The 9,393-nt window shown below is 32.7% G+C and overlaps 1 pseudogene; it reads right to left on the bottom strand.

The window, feature by feature from the left end:
- Positions 1-489: 489 nt before the first annotated feature.
- On the bottom strand, positions 490-7,891 carry LOC132032033 (inositol monophosphatase 3-like; annotated as a pseudogene).
- Between the last annotated feature and the right edge of the window lie 1,502 nt (positions 7,892-9,393).

The following is a 9,393-nucleotide window of genomic DNA, read 5'->3' as shown; positions in this document are numbered from 1 at the left end:
TCTTTTAGTTCATCAGCTTTTCTCTATCAATGGGTTAGTCAGCGGATGAGTTCGATCTTGTCGGACTTGTAATGGTAGTGCATTATCACTAGAAGCACCAAGATCTCCTACCAATTTCACGCTTTGTGCATTAGATAGAGCGGTAGTTTGATTGGTTTTGGGGAAATTTATTTAGTATTTACTTCAAGCTCGGTAGCTTGAGCAGATATTGGGACATCAAGTTCAAGTATGTGGTCGGGATATAATATCAATTAGGTTTGGTTAAACCGCTGAAGATGTATTTTTTTTCAAAGAAAATCATACTATTGACATATCATCAGTCGAAGAAAATTAAAAGAGCTTTTATCACATCTCTAAACATAAAAATATTATGATAAAGGGGTCAAGCACATGTTGAGTCATTAATGGGAGAGATAAAATGTTGAATTAGAACCTATTTGGACAAAAATAAAGCAAAATTTTTATGTCAATCTGCTGGAGGGGGTTGTACTAGTCATAAATTTCATTCGGCTCTGTTTCATACAACGCCTTGAAAAGCAACTTGTTGACTATTCCTGTAGTAGCATCCAATATAGGCTTATCCCGCTTTGTTCCAGCCTCTGAAGGAAACAGAGCCTTGACAAGATCAGATTGTGGAAAAATTTCGTCGTCAGTCATCATTAAAAAATAATAAAAAAATAAGGTGGGCCCCATATTAAAAACACCAAATAATAATAAAAAAAAAAAGTGGGCCCCATACTAAAAACACCAATCAATATTAAAAAAAATCGTTAGTCACTCTTAAAAAAATGAAAAATTAAAGTGGGCCCCATACTAAAAACACCAAGCAATATTAAAAAAAAAAAGTGGACCCCACCATTTCCAAACTATAAACCCATTCTTCTATATAGTACAGTAGTAAAATAAGATAGAATTTAATTACTTTTTCATTTTTTCCCTTACTCTAATAAATGTGAAAAGAGATTAATGTCGAAAAAGAAAAAATAATATTAAATGGAGATCAAATAATTAATAAGGTAAATTAGTCAAATTATAATTCTAATTGACGTTTCCTTAAAAAATCGTGCAAAAAATAACATGACAAGTAAAATGAGCTAAACCAAGAATATTTACCAAAACTTAAAAAATAGTAGTTGTTCGTTTAAATAGAAAATCAAATTTCTACTTTGTTTCATTTTAAACATGTAAAATTAATTTAATAATTTGAATTAGAATTATCCAAATCAAAATTTGATAAAAAATAATAAGTATTATTTAGGTCCAATCTACATACATTAATAATAGAATATTTTATACCTTTAAATTAATCGAATTAAAATTCAAAGTATCAACTGATGCTTAAATATTGCTATTGTTTTATCTCAAAGAGATGAAAATAGTTTCCTTTTAAACAAGTCTTCTCTTTTAAAAAGTATTAATAAATTTTTGCCAACTTTGTATTCATAGCAAACATTAATATAATAAATTTTTGAATACGGAGCACAAATTACAATGTTATATTAATCGTGTTTGGAACATAGTATGTAGTCACTCTTAAAACAAAAAAAAAATATAAGATGGGCCCCATACTAAAAACACCAAGCAATATTAAAAAAAAAAAAGGAAAAAAAGTGGACCCTACCATCTCCAAACTCATGTAAAAAAAAAAAAGATGGACCCCATATTAAAAAAAAATAAGTAATATAAAAAATAAAAAAAAAAGTGGACCCCATATTAAAAAAAAAATAATGTCAAAAAAAAAAAAAAAAAAAATGCACCCCATATTAAAAAATCATACTCCTATTAAGTCAATAATGGTGGATTATTGCTGCACATGCGTATCAACCTATTATTGAGTAGAGAAATGAAATTATTGTAGACAAAGAAAAACATGGACCCTATATTATTCTTTTCTTGAAAAGGTTAAGTAAACCATACAATTTCTTTTCTTTTCTTATATTAGCTTGAGATCTAATCTATATATTTAACTGTTGTATTTGCTATTCCGCGATATCATTTATTTGTTATGTTTACTAAAATAAATATACTTAATATTTATATTTTAAAATAAGATAGAATTTAATTACTTTTTCATTTTTATTCCTACTCTAATAAATGTGAAAAGAGATTAATGTTTTAAAAGAAAAAATAATATTAAATGGAGATCAAATAATGAATAAGATAAATTAGTCAAATTCTAATTCTAATTGACGTTTCCTTAAAAAAAACGTGCAAAAGATAACATGACAAGTAAAGTGAGCTAAACCAAGAATATTTACAAAAATTACAAAATAATACTTCTTCGTTTAAATAGAAAATCAAATTTCTACTTTGTTTCGTTTTACACATGTAAAATTAATTTAATAATTTGAATTAGAATTATCCAAATCAAAATTTGATTAAAAAAATAATAATTATTGTTTACGTCCAATCTACATACATTAACAATAGAATATTTTACACCTTTAAATTAATCGAATTGAAATTCAAAGTATCAACTGATGCTTAAATATTGCTATTGTTTTATCTCAAAGAGAGGAAAATAGTTTCCTTTTAAACAAGTCTTCTCTTTTAAAAAGTATTGATAAATTTTTTCAAACTTTGTATTCGTAGCAAATACTAATATAATAAAGTTTTGGATACGGAGCACAAACTACAATGTTATATTAATCGTGTTTTGAACATAGTATATATATATGCATAAAAACAGTGCAAACTTATGTATGTTTATTAGCAATATAATATATATATATATATATATATATATATATATATATATATATATATATATCACTACCCAAACACAACTACATACACATAGATACACTATAATTCAAAGTGTTGGGCCCGTGCCGTCTAGTCCCATTGAGAAAAGCCCCTTTTTCATCAATTGTAGTGAAAATCTCATTGATAATTGGGTTGCAGTGAACACCAACCGCTAGTTCCTTCTCAATTGTTAGACCAATAGATAGGCCAATAAAAGGAAACCCATGCTCATATTTAGTTGTTCCGTTGAGTGGATTGGCTGTCCAAGTTGGTTCATCAGTCGGCTCAAAATAAAATTGCCACGAGCAGTGGTAGTTTCTTCACCAATAAACATATGCCTCAGGAAACACTCCTTAAAAGTGAGATCTACACATGCCTTATAGGTATCTGCTACCAAATCTATCACTCCTCCGTGCTCCACATGCTTAGTCTTGTCAAATCCTTGGAATATTATCTCTCCAGTTTTCTTTGCTGCATCCACTGCAACATCAAGTAACTGTTGATATGTACCTGAGACTTTAAACAAAATAATTAATATAGGTGATGTAGATTTCAAACAGCGGTCAAACACCTATTGAGCTCATGGTCGTCATGAGGCATTTGGTGGGTCAGTGGAATAGGACATCAGGCTGGTATGAATAAGGTGCATATTATTAGGCAAGCCATTTGTACTACTTGAGATAGGTGATTTACCTGCAGGACCTCCTCCAAGTGTTTAGAAGACAATTTTAGACTGTGCACTACTAAAAAACTGCCAAAAATCGACGGACAAAAAACCGACGCACTGCGTCGGTTTAAAAAACCGATGGAAAACCGACTCACTACGTCAGTTTTTTGCATTTCTAATTTTATTAAATTATTTTAATTAGAAAACCGACGGACGACGTCGGTTTTTTTGGCAGAATTTTGAAAATATATTTCCGCAAAAAAAAAAACCGACATCCCACATCGGTTTTACTAAAAAAAATAATAATAATTAATATAAAATCGACGGACGACGTCGGTTTTATTTTTTAAAATATTTTAAATAATATGCAATTCATTTTGTTTTTTTAAAAAATAATAAACATTTTTTTTTTAAGAAACTGACGGACAGGGTCGGTTTCCCTTTTTCTTTTCTTTTTTTTAATTTTTTGGGTCAAAATCTGGTCAAATGTGCGAAAAAAATCGTCAGACAGGGTCGGTTTTGTCCGTTGGTTTTTCTTTAAAAACATGGTAGACGGGTTTTATACCCATTTCTTCTCCTCTTCCAAATTAAAACTCCCATTCCCCTCAAACCCTACCCGCCGACCCCCTCCCCTCCACCCAGCCCCGCCGCCCATTTCCCCGCCGCCACAGCACACCTCTTGACCATCCCCACCTACCCCAGACCCGTTTTGAAGTTAATTAATTGAGGTTAGTTTCTCTTAAATTAGGGCTTTTAAAATTCTTTCAATTTTAGTTTTATTTGTAGATTTTAGGCCTAATGTTAGTCTATTTAGCTTTGTTAAACATCATTTGCAATGTTATTAATGTTTTATTTGTGAAAAAAATGTAAACTTTATTTGACTAGTTTACTTGTCATTTTTTTTTTTTGCTTGAGATTGTGCTATATTTCATGTTTTTTGTCAATGTATTTGTGTTAGCTTAGTTATCATTCTTTGTAATATTATTGATGTTGAATATGTGCAAAAATGTATACTTTAATTATTTGACTAGTTTTTTTTTTTTTTGGATTGTGCTTTTTGTTAGAATTCCATAAGTTATTAGAATTGTTATTGATCATTCCAAATTAGAATTGGTTGAGATTGTACTTTTCAAAGTTAGAATTGTTAAGTTATAGTATTTCTATAACCTCAATATTAAAATGTAGACTTTATTTCTTTAGATTTACTTTTCAATTTTCAGAATTGGTTAGGATTGTGCTTTTCAAAGTTAGAATTATTAAGTTATGTTAGAATTATTAAGTTATAATATTTCTATAACCTCAAAACTAAAATGTAGACTTTATTTGACTAGATTTAATTTCAATTTTTAGAATTAAAGTTAGAATCCATAAGTTATTAAAGTTAGAATTGTTATTGAGAATTCAAAGTTAGAATTGGTTGGGATTATGCTTTTCAAAATTATATTAAAGTTAGAATTTATAAATTATTAAAGTTAGAATTGTTATTGAGAATTCAAAGTTAGAAGTGCATTTGGGATTGTGTTTTCTTAAGTTATATTTTAAGTTAGAATTCTTAAGTTATAATATATTTCTATAACCTCAATAATTTGTGGGTATATTTTTGTAGATGGATCGTATATGGATGTATAATATGAATAATAGTAATCGTGTGGGTGTACATGATGAATTTGTTGAAGGTGTTGATGGGTTTATTACACATGCAATGACACTTCACCCTTTTCAAAATGAAGGGGTAATTAGGTGTCCTTGTTCTCATTGCCGGTGTATGAATTAGAGATAGATTTTTGGTGTAAAGCAGTTGGGGGAGTACAAAAGGGTAGAGCGTACGGTCTAGGCCCAAGGAACAACTTAAGTCGCCTTCGGTCAGGATTGCGAGGTGAAGGGTCTTCTTGACAAGCCGAGGGAGTTGACGGTGTTCAGGTCACAGCTATGGCGCAGCAAATTGCTGAACTTAATAGGAAATTAGCTGAGACTGAGGCAAAAAGAGTTGAGGAAAGTAACACCATGAAAGCGAGCCTTGAATCGCTCATGACACAAGTTAAAAGCCACATTGCATGTGGACAATTTGGTGTGCCCCCTTCTCCCTCCCCCCCCCCCCTCCCCCCTCCGACCCATAAGATGATGATGACGGTGATTACGTAGCCGGACACCGGATGATCGATGTAGTAGTTTGGATTTAATAATGGACTTATGTTAAAACTAGTTAATGGTACTTTTGGTTGGACATTTAAATATTTTTGAACTTTGAAGGTCTATTTAGATCGTATTTGATGTGTTTAGATAGTGTTTGATGTGTTTTATTATTACTTAGGGTGATTTTATGTGTTGTAGCTCTTTTAGAATTGATTTGGAGCATTTTAATGCTAGTTTTGAAAAACTTTTGGTACGGTTTCTATGTAGGTGTGGGTCGCGTAAAATGTAGGAATTGCATGCGAGAAATTTTCCGGAAAACCGACGCATCCCGTATTTACGAAATTAATTTTCGAAATTTTCCAGAAAACCGTTGGAAAACTGACTCAGTCCGTCGGTTTTCTGAAAATTAATTCTTAAATTTTATGAAAAAATCAATGCACTGTGTCGGTTTTTTATTTAAAAAAAAAAAAAAAAAATAAAAAACTGAAGCACTGTGCCGGTTTTTTCATAAAATATATATTGTTTTTATATAAGATAAAAAATCAGAAATTAAAAAAACCGACTCAGTCCGTCGGTTTTTTATTTTTTAAAATTATTGAATAAAGCCCGACGGACCACATAACCGACGCAGTCCGTCGGAAAAAACCGACGTGGTCCGTAGGTTTTCAAAAAGCGAGGCTATGTAAACCGACGGACCGTAAAGGGTCGGTTTCCTGTCGGTTTCATTGAAAAAACCGACGCGGTCCGTCGGTTTTCGTCGTCGGTTTTTGCCAGTTTTTTAGTAGTGGTGCGACCTTAAGCAGTGAGGTTGCATGCAAAATGGTAGTATTTATTTATATTGGTTAAAATTATTTTAAATTAACAAAATGTTAGCCATTTGTTACAATACACTACTTTGGATTTTGTTATAAAAATCTTACTGAAAAACATGAACTGCTATTGAAATACTAGGTAAAGTCCTACAATATTAGGCAAAATATTGGTATAAATCCAAGTTGCCATTGGCTACTGAAATGCTTTGTTGACGTTGTTAGTGAAGGAATTAGATCAGGCCACTCATGTGGGTTAATCCGGATCCTTATAAATAACGAATAAATATATTTTTGTTATATATTTAATTTGAATTAAAAGTATGAAAGAACACAACGGTTTGGACTTCTTCTGAACCGTAATGTTGCCTCACATCTATTAAATAAGAGGATTCTTTGTCAAGAACTCCTGCGCCTTTTCTCCTACAACAGCATATACCGATTCCTGTAAAGTTCCAGTGAAGATTTCTTCTTCGAAAAATGTTGAAACAACCTTTCTAACAAGATACAATACATAGACTGATCTTTTAGTGTAATTTGTGTTTATATACATGTGATTGCACTAAATAACTAGTGCAACGAATATGACGATCATGCAAATCATGTGCTTGATTTAACTTCAGTTTGTACAAAAATAGTTAACTTTGGACGGTCACTCTAGAAATATGGGAGATTTTGGTAATGAGGAAGGAGATAATTGGATTTGATGAAGAGTTCTATAGCAATATTGAGCTTGAAAGTCTTTTTTTTTTTTTTTTTTTTTTTTTTGTGAAGAAAAACATATTATTAATCTCCACAAATAGTTACAATGCAATGAAGTAAATCTCTACCTTCCTACAACTACAACTACGTATTAGCAACACTGTACAAGTAATAAGAAAATATGCTCCTAACTAAGTGTAGTATCTATCCATCCTCTAATTATAATACTCTGCTTCCTTTGTAGAAAAATTTCCCTTCGATATGTGCACTCTAGCTTGACCTGTGCAACAACTAATGTTGATTTCACGACTTTATGTTCCCACAAGGCAGTGTTCCTTGCCTTCCATATGCGATAAATCAATGCAGCAATAGCAGCTAGTATCAACTCTCTGCAGCCTCTACCCTTTGTGTTTCAAGTGACCCTCTTCTAAATCCCTTGAAGATCTTTCTGTATTATTCCTTTCCCTAGCCAGTTAAGGATTTATTCTAAGAACTTCTGAGAGAATGGACATTCAAAGAACATAGGAGCCACTGTTTCCACACTTGACCCACAAAGCAAGCATTGGTCATCTTGGCTCATTCCCATTTGAAGCAGTCTGTCCTTGGTTAGCAGTCTGTTTAACAGTGCCAGCCAGCAGATAAACCTATGCTTTGGTATAGTTCCTTTGCTCCACACCCATCTATACCATGTCAATTGTTCCAGTTCACCTTTTCTCCAGCTATATCCACTGGCAATGGTGTCTTTCCCCGAAGATTGCAACCAACCCTGTTGCACATAAATCGAGCAAAATGTCTCTAATCTTACATAACTTTTTCCAATACCAGCAGCAGTCATTTGGAGGTATATAATCAGACCACAACACATCTTTAGTATAAACATGATTAATCCATCGAACCCACAGATTTTTGAGCTATATTCCAAGCATATTTGGCTATAGCAGCCTCATTCAAAGTTATGCACTCAATTATCCCCAGTCTCCCTTCCTTCTTTGTTATACATACTAAATCTCATGAAACAAGTGGAGATTTAGTTGTATTTACTTTACCATCCCATAGAAAGTTTCTACAAATCCCATTGATGCCCTTTAGTACTTGCTTTGGAAATATGAATATGGAAGCCCAATAGCTATGGATATGCATTAAAACTGAGTTCACTAGCAATGTTCTACTAGCATTGGATAGGTGTCTAGTCCCCCAACTCCTCACTCTTGCAGTAAACTTATCAATCAACACTTTATAATCAAGCTTAGAGATTTTCTTAGCTGAGATTGAAACACCCAAGTATCTAAAAGGTAAGTTACCTTTAGTGTACCCTAATAATTCACACAGATTATTAAGCTGCTGAGGGTCCATATTTTCACTGAAAATATTAGACTTGGATGGGTTAGTGGTTAACCCTGAAGCATTAGAGAAGGATAGCAAACCTCTAAGCAGTAAGTGCACAGACCTCAATTCCCCTTTACAAAATAGCAGCACATCATCTGCAAAGCATAAATGGTTCAACTTGAGACTCTGGCATTTAGAGTGAAACTGGAACCCATCATGTTTGGCTACGACTTCCATTATCCTTGTCAAGTATTCCATGCATATTACAAAGAGAAGGGGAGAAATTGGGTCTCCCTGTCTCAACTATCTTTTACCATGGATGCATCCATACACACCACCATTGATTGTTATTGAATACTGAGTTGTACTAATGCAGTTCATTACCCATTTGATGAATTTATGAGGAAAGTTCAAAGCATGCTTCATCTCCTCCATAAATCCCCCACTCAATTAAATCATATGCTTTCTTCAAGTCAATCTTTATCAAACAACTCTTCACACTTTGCTTCTTGTTATACATCCTTGCACCATTGTTCTTCCTACCACAAAAACACGTTCGTTTGCTGAAATTTTACAGGGCAGTACCTCTTTCAATCTGTTAGTGAGGACTTTAGAGATGATTTTATAAATAGTGTTACAACAGGCTATTGGTCTGAAGTGCCCTACAACCTCAGCATGGTTAGATTTTGGGATCAGGGAAATGACAGTTGTGTTCTATGCTTTCAATATCTTCCCAGAGGAAAAAAATTCCTGAACTCCAGCTACAAGATCCTTATCTAAAATGCTCCAATAGTCTTTAAAAAGATGACTCCCATACCTATTTGGGTCAGGTGCCTTGTCACCAGCTATGTCCCATAAAGCTTTCTGCAATTTCAACACTTCTAATCAGTAAATCTCTCTGTTCCCCTGATAGCACAAGGCCTTACTTAACTATGTTGCCACATACATGCTCCCTGTTGTCATTAGTAGTGCCCAGCAAAGTAGTATTGTAGCCAATAAATTCCCTAGAGA

This window comes from Lycium ferocissimum, chromosome 9, assembly GCF_029784015.1.
Source record: "Lycium ferocissimum isolate CSIRO_LF1 chromosome 9, AGI_CSIRO_Lferr_CH_V1, whole genome shotgun sequence".
In the NCBI taxonomy this organism is placed as follows: Eukaryota; Viridiplantae; Streptophyta; class Magnoliopsida; order Solanales; family Solanaceae; genus Lycium; species Lycium ferocissimum.
The sequence above is the reverse complement of the archived record's forward strand: the minus strand, read 5'-3'. Positions and strand labels throughout refer to the sequence as shown.